General features: G+C 33.4%; 1 long non-coding RNA gene across 1 annotated transcript in view; it reads right to left on the reverse strand.

Annotated features, from left to right (window-relative positions):
• Nucleotides 1-12,470: 12,470 nt before the first annotated feature.
• Nucleotides 12,471-20,317, reverse strand: part of LOC134542666 (uncharacterized) — a 135,266-nt gene continuing 127,419 nt past the window's right edge. Inside the window, exon 2 of the long non-coding RNA XR_010076841.1 lies at nt 12,471-18,740. This is a non-coding gene — a long non-coding RNA (uncharacterized LOC134542666). The remainder of the gene's footprint in view (nt 18,741-20,317) is intronic.

Genomic DNA, 20,317 nt, shown 5'->3' on the forward strand with positions numbered 1-20,317 from the left:
CACTTATATTTTCAAGACCATTACAAGCATCTTAGTCTGTGTATCCATGTGTATGGGGTTTGGGGAGGGTGGGGGATGGTTGTACATAAGATTGAAACCAGGAAGTAGTAAGTTATTCCATAGCTTACCAGAAAATATTAAAAGCATTGTGTATGACAAATATATAACTAAGGTTATACTTAAAGATTATTTGCTCGCAAACTCATTATAAATGTGTGTGTGTGTGTGTGTGTGTGTGTGTGTGTATGATGAATTTTGGTTTAAATACCAGTTTTGATCATCCCACTAATATTATAAATGTGAAAGTTTAGATGAACGGATGGATGTTTGTTACTCAATCACACCAAAACGGCTGAACGGTTCGGGATGAAATTTGGCATATAGCGAGCTCATAACCTGGATTAACACATAGACCAAATATTTATATGAAATTCCATCCCTAAGGGAGTGAAAAAGTGATAATTTCATTTTATAACAGAAAAAATCATATGTCATAGACATACAAATAGTCAGTGAGTGTCATTTCTCCATGTCAGCCACACGATCATACACATAATAAGGTCTGGCAAATTCATATTTTTCTCCTTGGTGAGACCAGCCCGCTTAGTGGAGCTCGCAGCGGTAGCAAAATAAAGACGCTAATAACAGTTTTGTTCTTAACTTCGTCAATAGATAGATTTGCCTTTAATTTTAAATGCACCATCATTTGATGTGTTTGTCATGTCTTTAATTTTCGTTTGTTTGTGCCGTATGCGTTCCTATACCATTAATCCGATTGTGATGAAATTTTGGTGAGTTGTTATACACATGCGCGTGAAGGTTTCTGAGACGGTATTACTATTTTGCAATAGTTGGAGCACGAATCATTCCAAAAAATAAAAATGTGTTTATTTCATATTATATAGCAGCACTTTGTCTGTTTTTGTTGTATAAGTGCGCACGCATGACAATTTATTTAAATATACATAAAAGAGAGACAGAGAGAGTGATATATATAGTGAGATAGAGAGAGAGAGAGAGAGAGAGAGAGAGAGAGATAGAGATAGAGATAGAGATAAGTTGAGATAGAGGCGAGGTATAGAGAATTAAATGGGTTAGATAAAGAGAGATATATATATAAAGAGCTATATAGAGATTTATACATAGAAGATATAGATAGTGGGAGGTATATATGTAGATATAAATAGAGATAGAGATACATAGATATAGATAGAGATAAATATATATTTAGAGAGATAGATAGATGATTTGTATATGTAACTACTTCAAACATATTACAAAACAAAACTGAATGAGGTATTGCAATGCATGCTGAGCATTAGCTAGATAATGGAATCTTTTCAAATTTTGTAATCTCTTATTTTTCAGCTTTTTTCTATAGTGCTTTATAGAGTCTAGATTTTATACAGACCACCAATTTTAGATATATACAGGTAAATAACTATACACTGGCAGAACAATGTCTGTTAGGATCTGAAAGTGATATAAATTATTTTGCATATTTGACATTCAAATTAAGAAGACAATTATTACTAACTACATCTGATTTCATAAAAGGTCCCCTTCACCCTGTGTCCAGCCCGGGCAACGCCGGGTACTGCAGCTAGTTTGTATCATAAAAGATAGTTATAATTTACTTGTAAGTTTTATTATGACATATTCCTGGTGCTTTAGTTATATTTTCTTTCTTGGAAATTAAATTATTTGTATCCAGTACATTAATGTTGTTGAACTTTTGCTAAATTGTGATTATTTTTATGTGTGTATAGTTAAGGTTAAGCTAATTTTATTATGTTAAAAGAAAATTAACTTTTACATGCATTATAGATGTAACTTACTAACGTTAAATATTCTGTATATTTGTTCATGTAGGTTCTACAGAATGTAAAAAAAAAAAAAAAAAAAATCTGATGAAAAGGTGATAGGCGACATAACAATAGTTATCACAAAATATTGCATAAGGAGTTAAAAAGTTTGTTTGTGGGTTTCTGTTGCTTTACCTACTACGTAAAAATTTTCACATTTTGCTAAAGGTTTTTATTGCTTTTTAAAAATGGAACTGAATAATTATTTTTGCATATAATTTGAATTTTGTGTCTAGTGACAATGAGGCCATTCATGGAGTCCAATTATTTTAAGGGACCATTCCAGCTTAGAGTTCTGAGCCATAACAGTCACACGGGTGACTAGTATTACTAGTATTACTAGTATTAGTATTACTAGCCTACCAGCTAATTTTAAAAAGAGACATGTGTTCAAGCCAGTGACCACAAGGTTAGATGTCTGAGACACTGACCTGTTTACTACTGGATGAGGCAGTGTGACACTTGTAAACGTGAGTCTGTGAAAAGTTGAATTCAAGTGATATATTTTTTGTTAAAACTATTCTTTTAACTGATGTTTCCATGTTCAAGGCACAATGTAAATGCTACCAACTTATTGTTAGGATAAATACTTTCTTATAATTTGATTATATACATACAATAATACAGGTTATGTCACAGTGTAAATGTAACAAATTTATTTTTAGGGTAAATACTTTGTTATAATTATAAATTGATTATTAATATACATTATCATAGTTTATTATAATGTAATAGATTCACAAATTTAATGAGATACCTTTAAAACATCCTGTAAAATAACCTGGACTTAGATACAGCAGGAGGGTGGCCACCCTGATTACCCAGTTTTGAACAGAAAATAAAAGTGCTGACAGTGACTCAGTCAAAGAATACATAACACGAATATATTCCTGAATTTGTTCAAGCTGCTTACAATGTACTGTATGTGTCCAGGGCCATCGAGAGCAGGCCGGGGCCCAGGGGATACTAACAGTGGGGCCCCTCCCATCACTGTTAAAAATACCTAATGTTATCAACAGTGAAAGGAAAAAATTTATTCTCTTATTAAAATACATTTAAAATAAGAAATGACATGTACTTATGTTATTAAAAGGTCAGAAAATTATTTATACTAACATTGCTCTATGCATCAAATCATGAGAACTGCAAGGTACTTCTTTCTCCAAGTTACCACCATTTGTGTTAGCACTTGTTACAAGGTCGTCACGTGAACTCTCTGTGACACTGCTAAGAGCATTTTCAGTTTTATCAGAGTGTACAGTGGAGATAACGCTGCATGTCATGTCATTGTCATCTAACCCATGAGTAATATCAGTTTGATTGCTTTTATCATTAACTTTTTCCAAGTCTGATCTGTTGTCCTCCAATTTAGCTGTAACTACAAAGCCTGTAATATATATCTGGCCACGACTAAAAATCTTGTCCCGAGCAGCCTTTTCTTTTCTGTGCCCCAGATTTATGATGGAATTCCATGATAATCATACCTAAAAAAAATACCAGTTAACTTTATGCTAACACAATTATCAGTTTTAACAGATTTTACTAGGTTTGTTATAGTAAAGGGTTAATTTTTTTTTGCATCTATTTAAAACTTATATATTTATAGGATTGTGTGATTGAACCTTTCCTCCACGAAACGAAAGCGAAAAAAAATTTATGAAGTTTCGCGAAAGTGAAACGAAAACAAAAGTTATTGTTAGATGAATCCAGCCTTTATTTATTGAAACTAGCTATATTATAAACATTTTAATACGCAGAGAAAAAGTGCGTAAAATATATACCACTTGTACATTTCAAAATTGTACATTCAGAAGTAAATATGTACTCTGCTGTTTGATAGCACAAATTAATCAGGTTTTTTTTTTTTCAAATGTTACATGATTTGGTTACAATGCCACAACGTTAGTACAATACTATTTTTTGTCAGCGTCTGACTGAATAGTAGCCTATCTGGCTATTCACATTGTTGGCCATGTTTGTTTACACTTTATTGCGATTTCACCGAAGAGCAAAAATAAACACGCACACTATTTAAATAGCATGTAAATAAATCTTAGTATAAATCTTTTCAAATAGATAGTATATTGTTTGCATTACTTGCATATGTGAATGTGGTTAAAATACATTGAATAATTTTTTTTTCTGAATCAATTAAAAAGAAGCGAACATTGTTAAGCTATCAAACATTTGTTTAGATTGAAATATTTAGCTTATTTATGAATTTAGATTACTGAAATTCTAATTGAAATCGAAATTAGAGTGGAAAAATTTTGATTTCGAAGTAACTTACCAAACATTCGCACAACCCTTAATTAATTTAATATAATTGATTGATTGTAGACTGTGGACGTGGTATTGTGTAAACTGCAGAGAATGATTTTAACATGGAAACAGGCACATGCACAGACGTTATGAACAACATTACATGTGCTTAAACTGCAGAGCAGATAACTGGATGCACTTGACTTACCAAGGCCAACTATTGAATTCTTGGAATTGTTCGCACAATCGTAAAAGTCAGGTTGCATGAGTTGTAATATACTACATTTTGTATAGCACTAACACACTCACACAGCGACCGATGCTACATGCCTACATGTAAATGTAACTTCATTTTGTATCTCTCTCTGCACTGCACACAGGGAATCGCTACACGCAACAAATATTAGGACTAGGCACACGCGCAACAGGCTGTCCGCTCAAGAGCTCACTGTGACGCCATCTGTTATCAGCACCAGGTACTAGCAGTCCAGTCAGTCAAGTGTCGCTGGCTCGCTGCTTACTAGACAGTACATAATTCACCCGGTTTTTTTTATGGCAATAATATCCAATAACATATTTTATAGAGGTCTTAGACAATAACATATGATTGCAGTGCAAAGTATACATACATTTAATAGTCATTTAAATCTACCATCGCCTTTTCAGAACGAAAACGTTGACATACTATGCTCGGGCCTCTGGCCCCCTAAAGGTAGTCGGGCCCCGGGGATTTTACCCCTGCTTCCCCCCCCCCCCCCCCACCGCCCCACCCCAATTCCTCTCGACGGGCCTGTATGTGTCCAACAACATTTGCAACAAAGCTTGATAGTTGATATACAATGCTTAGGTATAAAGAAAAATTTCTGAAAAACTTAATGAAAAAGCATAAACCACACGTGTGAGTAGTGTTGAACTTAAAACTTCCCAGCAGTGAAACTGTTTGTCCAAAGGATCAGTTACAACTCCTGCTTATAAATTTTAAAATTGGCATATTGTTTGTATCAGTGGTGGCTGGGGACTTTGTAAAGCCTTACACAAGGCTTTTAAGCCAAATTGTAGCTTAAATATTGACAATGGCTTTCCTAATTTATCTTGAGAATTGCTGTTGCCACAGGTGCATCGTAATAAATGAGTAGCTAGTCACGGGGCTGTGGGCGTTGCTTGGCCCTGGTTTCTATTTACATTTCACAGGCTTTTGTTTCCATAACGTGAATTAAATTTTGCAAATTCTTGCACTGAGATTCAACTCCTGTAATACACAATTCTGAATCTTTTCTGTTGCTTACAGCTGTCTTCCAGATAATCCAGAGCATCAGAGCAGCCTAATATGCTGTGTAACAGCTCCTTGCTCAAGAGAGTATACCGGTTGGCATATTGACTGCGCAAAATGAACTGAAAGCACAAGGAATATTGAAGCATTTTATATATTAATAACTCCATTTTTGTAGGTAGAGAAAATGCTATGGGGACCTGTACCTGTTGTTAAATTTAAATTAATTTCTATAAATTGGTATTAATTTTTGTGTTGTCTTTATATGGTGGAAAGCATTTCTTATGTTTATCTTTACTTTTTCAGATAAATTTCACCAAAATAGATTTTTAAAAACCTGTGCTATTTTGACTGCAATGTTTGTCTTTCTGGTGATATTTTTGTGCATTTTGAGTGTGTGAAGTGAAGTTCAAGCTATTATTACAAAGGATGTGAATATTTATACATGTATATTGTAAATAATAAGTTTGATTTTTATCAGAGTTTGTATGACTTTAGGTACTTAGAACTATACTCCTTCCTAGAATGATCAGACCATTCCAAAGAAAGTTATTTCAATTTTAAGAAATGCTTCTTGTCTTTTGAGGTAACCATGTGTTGTGCTAACGAATAAATTTGTTGAATAAAATATCAGTTTTATATTTTTTTATAACTATTCATAAAACTGGTGAAAGTCCATCCTCGAACTTAGCTTGTTTTACTGGAATGAAACCTATTGTGGATGTTTGATGAACTAATACACAATAAATGGTTATGGTTGTATATAAAAACAATTGAATACCTTTAAAAAAAAGCTCCTTTCCATACTTAATACTGAACTGTTTAAAACTCTAAAATGTTTTCTAGGGTTGAAGTGAGGTACAGTACACTCCCGATTATCCGCGAAATTAAGTGGCAGGGCCACCGCGGATAGTGAAAATCACGGATAATCCACAAAAGAGCCCAAAATGGGAAACAAAAAAGGAAACAATAATTTCTACTTAAATTTTTTAAATGATGCTAAGATTTTAGTAGTTTACTGAATAATTAACATACAATACATTTCAGTAATTTACAATTGTGCTCAACCATACGACTAGAAACAAAGTGCGACAGAGACAAAAATTGCAATGCATGCCAGCCTACTGCGTGAGTTCTGAGAAGGCCTGTGGTGTTTTACTGAATACTGCACACAATACACTCGTCAGTAGAGTTCACATTAGCTCACTTGTAATAAAATACAGATTTACATATGTGTTGTATTTTTTCGTAGCATGCGCGGATAATAGGGAGTTTACTGTTTGTTGTAATGAGGTCATACTACATACCACTCAAGGTGGAAAATGGTAGCAGGACCAGGGAAAGAATTTAATGTGCTGGAATCGAGTTAACATTTGTGTAAACAACTGGCTCAATCTGTAGAAATAGTTCATGCTAGTGTTGAAGAACTGTGTTATAATCGCGCATCACAGTGGTTCTTTGTCTCTCGAACACTATTTGCAATACCAGATCACTCGACAGTGTACATATCTGCCAGCTAGAGTGAATGGATACACTTACAGAAGGATAGATAAAGAGTGGGCAACTCTAACTCACTTAAGGCTCTCTCTCACACCAGACTGTAAATTTTTTTTGTCATTACTTTCTTTTTAAGTTCTATTTTTAAAATTTTAACTTAATACCTACCTCTCTTTGCAAGTGTTCATAATTTATTATCGTCCACTTCCATGACTTTTTACACCCATTATATTACACTACTAAGGAGAGGTAAGGGCAGTGATACCCTACTCAACTACTCAAGCAAGCTCACCGCAGTGTGCTTGTATAATAACTGCTAGGTTGCTGGATCAAATTTTGCTGCGTGCTTTTTTATCTTTTTCCCCCTCCCTTTATATATATATTTTTTTTTTAATTTACTTTATACAATGTTTTGAATAAAATTATTGGAATAGATGAAAATTTGGGTGTGACAGAAAAATGCTTTGACAGGAAATATATTGTATTTTTACCAAATTCAAAAGAAAACATACAGTTATAAATAGAGGCACGATTATATGGTAATGCGCGATAAAACGAAATAACACCGAAAACCGCTTGAAAACACGAAATAAAACGAAATTGTGCGAAATCCACGATATGTCACGAAATTTCGTCTATCCTGATTATTTACGTTTTTTTTTTTTTTTTTTTTCATTCTGTAAGGACAATTCACTATCTTCAGCACAATAAAATATTTCTGACAGTAACTAGCAGCCATATATATTATATGCGACGGTGATTCATTATAGATTTTAAAATGAAGTCTCGGAATTAACGTAATATTTTCATTAAACGGTAATCTTGTGTACCATAATATTTTAAGATGTTGATAACTATGATACAATGGCCGCCGTTCACTTTCTGTAAATACAAAAATAACAAACGTCCAAAATATGTTTTTCTAAGATTACGTTTTTAATCATTAAAATATTACACACTAAAGCACATTGCTTTTACTGTTTATTTAAAATAAATTACGTAGGGTACGAAAATAATATTAACCCTGCTTAACGTAACGATTGTAAATAATAAATAGTACATGTTTATGTCGGTATTTATTTCCACGTACGTATGTTGGTATTCGGTATGCGTTTGTATTTGCATATGTTCTCCATTGGCTGTATCCGAATACTGGCCTAATGGATCCCTTAGCTAAGGGATCCACTAAAAGTGCATCGTAGTGGACGCGGCCATCTTTGTGTTGAATCCGAATTCTCACAAGGGATGCCGATGCATCCCTTCACGCATCCACTAATTCGAGATTTCTAGGGATGCGACACTCGCATCCACTAACGCGTCCCTACATCCATTAGCTTCGGAATTGGGTTTTATTTTGTTTGTGTATAATATTACTTCAGATTTTCTGCAAAATATTTGTTTAAAACATAAGCGAAAGTGATAACTTAAACAGAGACAAATTAAGACGTTAATAAATATAATAAAAATACGAATTTAAACTTAAAGGATAATTCAAAACTCATAAGTATTTTTAAAGTTTACAATTTATAAAATGTATTTTATTTGGATCGCTAACATATATAACATACACGTTACATTATTTTTTAATTGGTAGGTATTTATTATTTACGTTTTGCTGAATATTCGTAGATATCCCTACACAAAATGGCTGCGTGAACATTAGTACGACTGACAGTCAACAGGTGGTGCTAGTAGTAAAAGTATTCGGATACTATCCATCCATTAGAAATGCGTCCTCTACATTGTGGCTGCATTTGCTAAGGGATGTAGGGATGTGTGTGCTAAGGACGCATCCCTATGTATTCGGATACAGCCATTGTTTTGATCTTTCCAGCACGGCAAGTTTTTAACGTATTAAGAGGTTAAATTCTTCCTATGTGATTTAAAAAATTTTGATAATGCCTAAAACGAAGGTTTCTGCCAGTGACCGATCGAAAGAATTTTCCAGCGAAGGATTTTATTTCAGTGATAAAATTTTAATGTGCAAATTCTGTAACTGCAGGCTAGACTACGAGAGACGCGATACGCTTGTGAAACATGTCGCGAGTGAGAAACATAAGCGTTTGAGGCAAAACTCATCTGTTAAACGACATCCTTGTCTTAAGAGTCTTTAATGCCATTAATTTGCTGTTCCACCCAAGACATGTGAGTAGGGTTAGCATAGAAGATGCAAACCTACAGAAGTCTCTGCATAACTTGCCTTCTGTTTCCCATCTTCCCATTGATACATTCATACATGGCTATGTTGCTTTCAAAAAACTAATTGAGGATGAACTTTCATTGCCAGAAACAAGCCAAATTCATGTTGCAAAGGTACTTTGCTCCCTTAAAGGGGACTACAGTGAATTTGCTCAAGCCAGTTTAAGGGCAATCTGGTTCCCAACATCAAATGTTGATGCAGAACGTTCATTTTCCAGGTACTCACTGGTAGTTAGTGACAGAAGACAACGTTTCAGTCCAGAAAATGTGGAAAATTTTACTATGATAGCATTTCAATAAAACCGTCTTAATAGTAACTTTGGAAGTGCTTAATTGTGTAATTTTGTAGTGTATGTGATTGTTATTAAGTCATAAAATTTTTAGTAGTTATTTAAAAGTTTGAATTTATGAATTTGCAAATGAACTTAATTATCTATGAATTTGCAAATGAACTTAATTGTAATTAGATCATGAGGTTTTAGTGTTTATTAATATTTGTTTTAATAAATTTGCATGTCGTACAGAAAAGCAAGAAAATTTTGCCGTGGGTATTTTGAGCAAAAAAAATAAAACCATATAACACCGAAATCTTTATTTCTTTACACCGAAATTTGTCTTAAAATAACACCACAAAATCTTGACTCTAGTTATAAATTAATATTAAAATTAAATGGGTAGAATGCTACAAGATTGTGCGATGAATATAGAAATATTTATGAATGTAAGTGAAGTTGGTTTTTCCACTGTTACTTCAAAAAAAATCTTAACTGCAAGAACTCAGCATTCATACAATGTGCTAGATTTTGTATAACATAGGTATTGCTTTCCGTGTTTTTATGATGAGTAGCATCCAGGCACTTGTTTTACCCCCAAGTGACATAACAGTAGATCTAGGGTAAAATAAGGTGGATGCCTTTATTTTTTAAATTTTTATTTATAAGAATACATTTCTTTTCCATTTGGTAAATATACAATATTACAGTATGTATTTTTGCAGCTAAAATATTTGTTTCACACCCAAAATTTCATCCATTCTAATATTTTTTATTCTAAACATACATAGAAATCATGGAGAAGAAAAAAGACTAAAAAAGTGATAAAGGGACTAATAAAGGGAGAAAAATGAAAGGGGAAAAAAAGCAATGAGATTCCATCTAGCGACCGAGCGGTTACTATATAAGGAGGCTGCCGGGATGAGCAGCGGGCTCACGTTCAGTCTACTTAAGTCACTTAAAATTTCAAAAAAGGCATCTTTCTCGGGTATGCTTCGCTATCTAGTCAAATGGCAAAAGTCGGGAGGTGACCTTCCCCTACACATGAAGTACGGAGATGTTCTGAGACCCAACAACCCTGCCCTCTTCTGTAAGCGAACATCTGTTGAAAATATTTGGGGCAGAAATATCGAGTTAACATTTTTTAAATAGCACTTAAATAAGAGTAATGATGAAAAAATAATAAATCAACATGGTGAGTAAGATGGAGCCTTAAGGCTAAGATCCTGAGTTTCTCCCGAGCGCGCAAAGAAAGAACACAACACACGTAGTTCCAAAATCCTCGATAGAGAGCACTAGCTGTACGGATGAGCTATGGTATGATGAGGGGGGGTGGGGGTGGAGGAGTAGGAGGAAAGAGCGCGCTTTTCTTAGAATTCCTTATCGCCCAGCGGGGTGTCATGTTCTTCAACGAGCTGAGGGGGGTGGGGGAAGCCAGCCAACTGCCTGCCTCGGAGAGAAGTAAGATTTCCGCTCGGTTTTCTCTGTCAATTCTCCCCAGACTTCTTCGACCGCTCGACCCTCAGCGCGTAAGAGAATAAATATTACTATTTTCAGTACATTTGACATTTCAGTTATAAACCCGTAGGTAACCGTATGCAACCTTATGCAACCCAGCAGAATTATAATAAATATTAATTTTGTGCATACATATGCAAACAAATATAAAGAACACTTCACTTATACGATAAACATATTGTACATTTTACCGCGGTGGGTTGGTGGCGAAACTCTCAGATTTGGTCTCTTCTGCAAGTTATGCACACAGCTGACCACTACAATCAGTGAGGTTGGCCAGTAATGCAGTTTTCCTTCCCGTAAAAAAAAGTATTGTTATATACTGTACGAAAAAGGGTTTGAGCTTTTATGGGTTTTCTTCCTTTACACATTTTGCCACAGATATATGATTGAACATCTAATTACGCGACTTTCTGTTGTAAAGTGATATTTTTGGGTATATGATTAAAATTTATAGTTTTCTGTACGACGATATAAAAATGACCTTTTTATACAATCAATTTATATTTGTAGTTGAATATATGTCCACAAAATATTGCCGCTTATTGCACTAATTTTAGTTGTTTGAATGTATTATGCATGTAAGTATGTATAGACGAGGATAGAGCTGAAGCATTTTTTGGTTTGCTTTTAGCCTACCTGCAGCTTGTGGCTTTCGATGACCCCTTCATTTTTATTTATCATGTATGATGTTTGAAATCTATGTCATTAGTTGCTCAATGACCCTGGCATTCGTCAAAAAAATTTCTTTTAAAAATACGTAATTAAAATTTACAAAATATGCTATCGTGTAGTAATTTATAATTGCAACATAAATATTGGCGGTCGCGTCTGACGAAATGGAGAGCACCTTCATGCTATCCCTACGGGTGACGTCAACCATCACCGGTAGTTCTCCTTGTAGGTATTTATGTACTGCAGGTCGGACAAGCATGAAATAACATATGTTGTAATTAATAATTATTATTTCTATAATTAAAATTTAACTCTGAAAGGGTCACAGACCTTTACCACAAACCACCTTCGCTACCCAGTCAGAAGTGTCTGAATGAACATATGTAGGGAGTAGGCTATTCGTCGTAGGTAAAAAAATAATATTTCAGAGGTGGCTAGATAAAGTGATACGCGAAGAGTAGTAATTCTTCCCTTCCCAAACCGTTAAAAAAAAAAAAAAAAAAAAAAAAAAAACAATTGACACGTTACCACATGCAAAACACTGCTTCAGATCTGGACCTGGATCAGGTAAGTAGAAAAAAGGCGTGCATAAATTACGACCACTGATGTAAAACACGGAAATCAACCAGAGTCTAAGTGATTAGGAGCGAGGAATACTAGTACAATAAATATAAGTCATGGACGTAGTTTTATAGTAATTTATACTCACGTATTAGAAATTGTAATTGCTGCATACCAAATTTACATTTTAAAATTGCATAATAAAGAAAAATTGAGAAAAAGTAAAAATTAGTAAGCTTAGTATATAATTAAATGTCTTTGGACAAATGAAAATAAAACAACTAGAGGACAAATTATTTATTAAATAGCAATGTATTAGACAAATTTTGTAGTAAAATAATTACACATCCATTGCAAATTAATGAGAAAAATTATATTTTTTCTTATATATACAAGTATCATTACATTACATTTTCCGCAACTGGTATACATAATTATGCTATGGGCCCTGTCATTATACATTGTCACTTTTTAATCAAGAATATATAAGGGCATAAACGTATGAGACCGATTTCTCTGACATCACGGCGGCCATTTTTAGTGTCAAAATTCCTCAAAAATGACTCAAAATTCCTTTTAAAAAAATTCCTAATTCGAGGGAAAAATTCCCGTTTGAGGAAAAATTTCCCGTTTTAGTCATCAAAAATGTCAACGGCTTGTAAATTCCTAAAAGCGGCTTAAATTCCTTAGCGTCAAGCCGCTCTAAACTGCCGAAGTCATGACCTTGTCAATTAGGATACCATCACCGCCATTGTGAATTATGTCGTAACTGTTGCAATTATCAGTACGCCTACTATTTTGAAAATACGTAATTTTTATGCTATAAAATCGGCAAAAAATTTAAAATTTATTAAATAATTTAATTAACAAAATTTAAATAAAAAATATTTAAACACACCGTTGCACATATCGTTACGGCCACCATCTTGGATTCCAGAACTGTTGCATGTTTCGTTATGCCCGCCATAATGGATGTGTATAACGCCATCATTTCACTTTTCTTTACGCCCGCCATCTTGAATTATAGATCTTTGCAATTTTTGTTACGGCCGCCATCTTGAAAAACAGTAATTATTGTCCAAAAAATGCATTAACGTTATTAAAATTTATAAAACATAAAAATTTAAATAATATCACTTCGCCATCTTGGATTATGAGATCACTACCACCATCTTGAGAATCCGTATTTATTTTCAGATTTTAATAAGAAAAGATTCAAAATTTATAAAAAATTTAATCAATATTTAATAAAATATTATTTAAAAACACACTTACAAAATGAAGTTCGGAGTCCTCGGTTCTAACCCGGTGAGTGCAAAAAATAAAAAAAATGGCGACCCATCCTTCCTCCATGTAAGCCGCCATCAGAATGACTTCCCACCACTAATGCTAAAGTGTATATATATGTGTGTGTATATATATATATATATATATATATATATATATATAGCCCGCTAGTATGACGTCACGCCCACCATCTTGGATTACGACATCACAGTCGTCATCTTGTTTATGTTTGCTAGAGTGCGCTACAGCCAGTTAGTTTAATTTTTATACACACGATAATTGCAACAGTTACGAGATAATTCAAAATTGCGGTGATGTCATCCTAATTGTCAAGGTCATGACCTCGACGGCTTAGAACGGCTTGACGCTAAGAATTTAAGCCACTTTTAGGAATTTTAAAGCCGTTGACAGTTTTGATAACTAAAACGAGAAATTTTCCCTCAAAACGGGAATTTTTCCCTCCAAATATTAATTTTTTTGGGGGAATTTTGACACCAAATATTGCCACCGTAACGCCAGATCAATAGGTCATTGACCCCATCCTCAATCCTCAGCCTGAAGCCAGGGCTTGGAGCAACCAAACTATAATACTACTACTAACATGTTTATTTAGGCCGATCCGAACTAAAGTTATGTAGTTATGAGCTTGCAACCTTGCGTACTTCACTTGCCCTTGACGAATCTGGACAGGTTCAATGTTTGGCCTCTTCACATGGTAATATCTAGCCAAAAAGGATGTTTACATTTTATTTTTGCACACAATTTTTATTGAGAAAAATGTTTTTAGCCGAAAATAGTCATATAACACTTAATTACTGTCCCGCGAATTTATGGCAATTTAATTTATTATTTTACCTACGTTTTGTAGTTACCAACAGTAGGCTGTGCATGTGCATGTAATTGTTTAAACTTATTTGTAAACGTGTATAAATAATGTTTTCATCAAATTTATAATAAAAATTATTAATGTTTTTTAAGAGTTCTTAAATTTTTAAAATCAAATATAACCTAAAATCGTTTTTCAAAATGGTGACGTTTTTTCAACTGGAAGTACGTGAGAAGTACACAGATTTATTTACTTGCGTACTTGAATTTACTTAACTTTCAGTTATGCAGCCCTTGTGATTTCACTTCCAGGGACAAGTACGTATAGTATTATATACTTTAGGCGAATACGGACACGGCCTTACAAACTTCAATTCATCTAGAAGAATTAATTTAATTTAATAGAGTTTAAAATTGATTTTATGAAACACGAAAGCTATTATAAGTTTAAATCCACTGCGGAAACACTTTCTAAGGCAGTATTTTTTGTGGTTCTCTGCAAGTGTATTTTTTGGTTGTTTCTGGATCGATAATGAAGTTTTTTTTTCATGTTGTTTTGATATATAAAATGGATACAAAGATAAAAATATAAGGAACAGGATGAATCTTAACGATTTAAATAGTTTTCGGTAGTGACTGAAGTGGTTTATTCATTTAAATACTTACTGTTCATTTTATTTTGTTTTACTTGGATTTGTTTATAACTCTAAAAATTAATGCAGCAACTAATAGAGTGATTATAAAAAATGCTGTTCGTATGCAAATGTATTGGCATGAATTTGCTAGCCTTTAAATCATTGAAATAAAAGTGATCTTTTTTTTATAGAGTTGGGTAGATTTCGGAGAAAGACTTCCTATTGTAGCAGTTACCACTGTGTAACTTCCGGAAAATTTCTACAAAGTTTTTCGTTACATAGTTTAGTGTCCCCAAAATCATCATCTCAAAACATTATATATGCATATATATAACATACATAAAATTTTATGAACACGATAACTACGTAATTTTGCACGAAACATTTCCAAATTAATGAAGAAAAAAAACAATGAGAAATCTTGGTCGAGTTTGTTAATGGAAAATATCTGACCAATGGGGCAGAAATGGGGAAGGTTTATTTTTTTAAATAGGACAATTGCTATAACCCGCGCATCCGTATGAAGAGTTATTATATATCTCGTTTAATTTATACCAAAAACCTTTTGTCAAAATAACTGCAAGGTTAAATAAAAATGGCTCAGAGGACAAAAGAATTTCTTAACTTCCTTAGCAGGCACGCCATCAAATCAGTTCAAATTGTTTGTAAACTTTAGATGTGTTCTAGAAAATGTTTATAAAACTATTTTTGATAAGTCTAAACATTGTTGCAAGGAGTTCAAACGATTAGAATTGAAAAACAAACAAAAATTATAACATTCTTGCCACATAAAATATAAAATACATTCTTATTTTCTGCAAACTTAATAAATAGTCTCTACAACTTTAGTCTGAAATAATACTTTATACAACCAACCTCCAACCAATACTGTAAGGGATTGTAAAAAAAACAGTGGCTAAAGAATAGAACATTTCTTAACTACCATTCACTACCAAATATGATACAATTTATCGAAAATCTTCTAAATAGTATCTAAAACGTTTCTCTGAAACAAACATTCGTACATTTGAGAATTTTTTTTTTTTTTTTTTTTAAGGAATTGTGTTGGCGTCATCCGCAAAGCTAATGAGATACACATTTTTACTGATTCTTCCGCAACATTCACGTATTCAATAATAGGTTTGGACAATGCTTTCTTGGGCAACCCCGATATTTGTTGTTTGGATATCAGAATTGACAATGTGGACCTAATCATTCAGGCTGAACAGAATGGGTACTATAAATGCTTCATGTCATTAAGATAAAACTGAAATAATTTGTGTGTTTTTAAACTATTCCCAGTTAAAATAATGTTTTTTATTCAACATTATATTTTGATTAATCGTGTCAAATCGTGTTAGATACGTTACAAAAAATTCCTATCGATTCATCATCAATTGCCTTGTATCGGTATCTTTTATAACAAAAATCAGCAAAAGCTGTTTCAGTGCTTCTAGCTGTTGTAAATTTGATAGTATTTTGTAATTTTCATACATATAATTTCAACACATTGTTCAAATATTATTGCAAAACAAGACATAACTGCTATCAGACGTTAATTTTATATATTTGATTTATTACCTTTCTCATGCAGAGAAATAGTTATTGCAATTTGAAGATATTATGGAAAGATTCCAGTAGTAAAATATGACTTTATTATAGGAAATAAAGGAACGTATATACCATTAGAAAACCAACCAACTAAAAAAAATAATAATTATAAAAATTAAAAAATACTTTACTACACATAAATCACAAATTTTAAATTGCCAAAATTACAATAACATTCAAAATATTGCGTGACCTGATACCTACAGAGCGGACCATGGGGCGAAAGAGGACGCGTGTTGTTGTAAAAAGTAAAATAAAGAAAAGACATTTAATAGGTCACGTTTGATCCACGCAATATGACTATAATCATAAAAACAATAAATCTTGTCTCAATAAAAGTTTACAATTAAAGTTCTACAGAGTTTCGTTAAATCATATCTGTGCAATATTAGGATATAGATGTTTCATTGCTCAATATAGTTCGAAGGAAATGGAAGAGTTTTTAATTGGCTTATTTCTATTTTCAAAACACAACGACTTACTGTCACCGAAACAAGTTTTGAAGTCGAAAGTTTAAAATAAATTTTATTCCCTACAGAAATCCTCTGCGATAGTTGGGACATCTAGCGGGCAAACTCTAAACTCATCGTGCCTGACGTCTAGCGGCGTAAAGCTGAACTAACACATCATTCGTCCATTTCACGAGCTACACGCGTCCGTTACATGACAAGTTTTAAACTAAAATTATTTAAATTCTGTACGTAATGTTTCAGTTTTGGGCTACAGGAATTGTAAAGGATACTCAATTTGATTTGTATGTAAAATAAAGACCGTGTACAGTTCTTATAAATATGAAATACGTCGTTTTAAAAATTTCTTAATTACAATTTAGTAACAAATAATTTTTTGATAAAATTTTTTCTACCACAATTGCAAAAATCAAAGCTTGATCTTATAATGCTGTAATTTACAATTTTTTTACCGACAGTGCTATTCGTGGGATAAATAATTTCCGTCGTGCTTGCAAAACTATGGATCTCGGCCTTAAGCCACATCTCTTAGATGTTAAATTTTTAACAAATTTTTTTTTTACTTTATTTTCTCTGTGAACTTAAAAAAAACTACACAACACAAACTACATGCATTTATGTACATGGTACATTAATGTTAAATTTTTTTAGTAAAAGCATAAACTAAAGTTTATAGATTGAATTTCACATTTTAACCTACAGACTTTAATAATTTGGGTGAATTTTGGTGTTATTTCAGTTTCGTCACTATTCACCATATAATCTTGCCTCTAATACCTGATGGTGGTTGTAAACATCCTCTTATTTATCCCCCTGCCTGTGCATATCAGCAATGGAAATAATCTGAAAGGGTGTAAGATGTAACCAAACCACACAAATATAAAAACTATGCCTTGTTTATAAGATATTTAGAATATAGTATTTAATTGCAACAAGGACCACCCTAATGGCAAAAATTATGTGTTGATGAAAGAAATGGTTGTTAATGTAACATGGAGGAATAATTAAAAAGATTAAAATTGTTTTCATAGTTATCTCAGTCATAACAAACCTTAGTTTACATGCCAGGAACTAAATGTGCTTACCTATTTCAATTATAATAATAACATATGATATACACATGGCAGGTAGGTACATAAATAGGTACATTATAACTAAAAATTAACTTCACTAAACTGGTGTCACGTCACACATAAAACACACAAACAATTAAAAGTAAAAAAAACTAGAAAACATTATCAATACAATAACTTCAAAAATGTTGTGGATGAAAAAAAATATTAATTGCAATGCTTGTAAACAAAACAGAAAACATTATCAATACAATAGATTAAAACTTCAAAAAATGTCTGGATGAAAAAAAAAATATTATTGCAGTGCTTGTCACTAAATTCAAGGCACCATTGTCTCCATTAATTTCTCACACAAATTTAACTTTTGGTTAAAAAAATTTTAGTATGACTAGCTGCTAGTAAACACATTTGAATTTCAGCACTCTGCACCTCCAAGAACATTTATAAAATAATGGGTGCAAACAGCAAAACACCAAGGACCCACACAAACATCAGTACGGCATTGGCCTTCTGCGGTGCCGTGAGCTGTACTTGGGCGGATTCCAGGAACTGTCCGGCGGTGCATACGAGTCGGACCACCATTGCTCCTGCGATGCTCCTGCAGTCTCGCATGCTGTACGCGGGCGGCTATTTCATCTTCTATAGCCACTACCAGCATGTCACTCATCTGTCTGTAACGCTGTGTAACCAACGATGCATTATCGCAGCTCGCTGCCGTCCCTGTATAAAAGACAAGAAACAATTTCCTCATGCTCAGACATTACCAGTTAATAAGTTCAGTGAATTAATTTTCTGTGGAAAAAATTCATTTACAGAGAAACTCTTTTACGAGACTGTCTTCAGAAAACTTCTTAACAAGGAAAACTTTTTAGACAGGAAAAGGAATTTTTTTTGTCCATAGTTGCTATTTGTATACTTGAACAAATTGACTAATGGTATCATTTGCTTATGAAAACTAGGGCCTATATCACTGGCAGATACAGACGAGGCCATAGCGGCACAACTCCCCCCCCCCCCTCCCCCCACCAAATGTATACTAATATTATAAAGTTGAAGAGTTTGTTTGTTTGTTTGTTTGTTTGTTTAAACGCGCTAATCTCAGGAACCACTGGTCCGATTTGAAAAATTCTTTCAGTGTTGGATAGTACATTTATCGAGGAAGGCTATTATAGGCTATATTATATTATCAATAACATTAGGGATCCTTACTAAAAGTGCAATTTAGAATCAAATGCGTTGGAGGGGGTTAGATACAACATGCAGTACACGTACAAAGTGTGTGTGACAATGCTGCAGGTGCTAGAAGTTTATTTCCTATTGCCTATTAACATTGTTGCCACACACTAGATGCCTTATCATTTTTAATTTTCCCATACAAGTAAAAAACACCCGTGTGATATTAACAACGAAGCAATCAGTACCCTCATAAGAGTTCAATTAGTATTTAAATACTTTTATCACTTAAATCACAAACCTAAACTATTGTTTTTTTTTTCCTCTCTGTGTTTAATTTGTTTTTTATTGCTCTTTTTTTCAAGTATATATATTTTACAGACTGGAAACTTCACAGTAATGTTCCTTATGTTACGCAGGATGACATTTTCTGAAAATTAGATGCCATGGGTGGTTAAAACCAGGCAACAGTGGATACTTTGTCTGCATGAGAACAGGATTTTGCATTGTTCATGCCTTCTGCGTCTCCATGGCAACGGGCATCGCGCGGCAGTGGCGTACCCACAAGGAGGGGCATGTATAATGAGCGGCACAAGAGTGATCTGCCTGTATACTGCCGTAGCGAAGTACGGGTACATCAGTTGTACGTTGCGTGCACGAGCCGGGAAACCATCGGTGCAATTAATTTTCTCTCCGGTACATTATACAGCATTGTAATAAATTTTCACTGAATTTTTTATTTATTTACCATTACTGTAAATGGAAGATGTGGCTTAATTTTTTTCCATTATTATAGCAGTGCGAAGCCGGTTCGGGCAGCTAGTAATACTCAAATTTTCTCTTAATCCCTCCTTATAATTTTCCAAAGTTTAATAAAGTATTATTTTACTGCATTGCTATACATAATATAGGACATTTTTGAACCACAAATAAAATGTACTTAATATTTCAATTCCAAATGTACTAAATTTGCATTAGATAATGTATTTTGGCCCTCTCCTGACTGTCATTCTGGATCCACCCTTGGCCTATACATATATAAAAACATTTTTTTTTTAAATTTCTTAGTGAAAAAATTAATTCTTGGTTATGTCACCCTTTTTTGGCTGAGTGAGTGTGACATT

Source organism: Bacillus rossius, assembly GCF_032445375.1.
Source record: "Bacillus rossius redtenbacheri isolate Brsri chromosome 9 unlocalized genomic scaffold, Brsri_v3 Brsri_v3_scf9_1, whole genome shotgun sequence".
Classification (NCBI taxonomy): Eukaryota; Metazoa; Arthropoda; class Insecta; order Phasmatodea; family Bacillidae; genus Bacillus; species Bacillus rossius.